Source organism: Myotis davidii, unplaced genomic scaffold (assembly GCF_000327345.1).
Source record: "Myotis davidii unplaced genomic scaffold, ASM32734v1 scaffold580, whole genome shotgun sequence".
In the NCBI taxonomy this organism is placed as follows: domain Eukaryota; kingdom Metazoa; phylum Chordata; class Mammalia; order Chiroptera; family Vespertilionidae; genus Myotis; species Myotis davidii.
This window is the reverse complement of record NW_006293313.1, coordinates 1,582,679-1,584,640: the sequence shown is the minus strand read 5'-3', so window position 1 is coordinate 1,584,640 and position 1,962 is coordinate 1,582,679.

Below are 1,962 nucleotides of genomic sequence, written 5' to 3'. Positions count from 1 at the left end.
ACACACACACCTTCTGTTGGTTCTGTTTCAGCTCCCTCTCCCCAGAGTGAGGCACAAAATGGGTGGGATACGCGGAAGTGGTCAGAAGGCGGCAGGAACCACTTCCTTTCGCAGAAGGTCTTGGGGTTGACGCTAAGTGTCCAGGCTTCTCTGCTCAGAAATCTCTTCTCTCATTTACAGATGCACATTTTCTACATTCTCCACTTTTTCACATCTTCCTGCACCTCCTGGCTGGAGAGATGTCTGTGTTCACAGTTGTGCGAGAACTGAAATCAATCTTAACACACGGTCATCTGTTCATTTGTTCATTCATTCATTCACTCTGCACGTACCATGTGGCCCGGGTCAGGCATGGGCCCTGCCTTGGCCTCTCAGCAGTGTGGTCATCCAGTGTAACCCCCTCATTGTCCAGGAAATCTGAGATAAAAGACCTTCCCCAACTCCACTTAGCACCGTGGCCGCAGCATATCACTTCCTTCTTTTTTAAAAATGTAAGCCTGTTTGAGTTGGGTTTCTGACACTTGAAACCAAGAGACCTAAACATGCACACAAACACTGGAAGCCTAAAGGGAGCAAGTGTTTCAGGGAAAGGGTAGTGGCCGATGTTTTCTTCCTGGCCAGACACCTGCCAGCCCCTGAGAAGAGAAAAGGTCAACTCCACCAAATGGGGGTGCCAGTGGCAGAGCCCAGCTCGCCCAGAGAAAAGAGCCCATCCTGGGCTGCATCTCGTCCCTCCACCCACCCAACCTCCCAGTGAGACTCAATTCGAGCATGAAACTGCTTTCGATGAGGTTTCGCCTCCTCTGACTCCCACAAGGCTTTCCAGGTCCCCAGAGGGTGATTTTTAATGTGGATGCACCCAAAGAGGCCTGAATTGGGGTTCATCATCAGCCGTGTTTCCTCCATTTGTCATAGACATCCGATCCCCAAGTCCTTCCTTCCATCTCTGTCCCTGAGTGTGTACACTGGTCCTTTAACAAAGGGGCAGCATTCACGATTGACTGCCGCTCCTAGTGTTTCAGTAGCCGCCTTGATTTCTTGCGGCCTTTCCTGGCTAACTCCCTGCGGACCGTTAGTCCCTCCTCCCCACGTGGAGCTGGAGGAAGGGGCACACTGTGGGCTAACGAGCCCCACAAAGCCAGGAGCTACTCGGTCCTCCTGCCGCCGACCCCCTGAGCACCAGGCACCTTATACCCCTGCGGGGATCCAAGGGAACACAGAGACACCCCTGTCTTTCAGGCACTTCCACAGGCACCTATCAGCGGGGTCTTGTTTGCAGCCCTCAGATTACATGATGACTGTTAAGGTTATGAGCAGTCAGAAGACATCATGCCTTTCTGAAGCGCATGCCATGTTGGGGGCTCCACCAGCCCAACCTGATCTATTTGAAATGTGTTCGGAAGGCCTCACAACCCCCTGCCCAGTGCGTGCCCAGTGCAGTGCATCAGGGACCAGGAGTGAGCCACGGCAGGGTCTACCCTGGACCCCTCAGCTCCTGCGTGCTGAGCTCAGCACTGCCCACCTTAGGGGACAAGGGGGCGCTGGCCAGTCCGCACACTCAGGTGGCCCAGAGCACAGACCGCGCTGAAGCAGAGAAGGCCCCAGGAACAGTAACTGCGTTACTAGCGCAATAATCGCTCTGGATACATGCACATTAGTAGCGGGTTGGTAAGGAGAGGAGTCCTGTTTGGACTGAGAGTGGAGCTGGGAGAGAAGGAAACAGTTCATGGAGGAGGGTGAATCTGAGATGGGGCTTGAAGAATGAGGCCCATTCATTTCTTTTAACTTTGTGTCTAAGGAAAAAAAAAAAAAAGATCAAGCAAGTAACTAGTTCAAGAGGAACTGTCGGTCTGAGAAGTGACCGGATTCCTCGTTGCTCATGTGATCAGAGCCTTCCTGCCAGCCCGGCGCATCCTGTGCACTGGCAGCGAGGTTAGTCGCACCTGCACCCCTCCCGCCCCA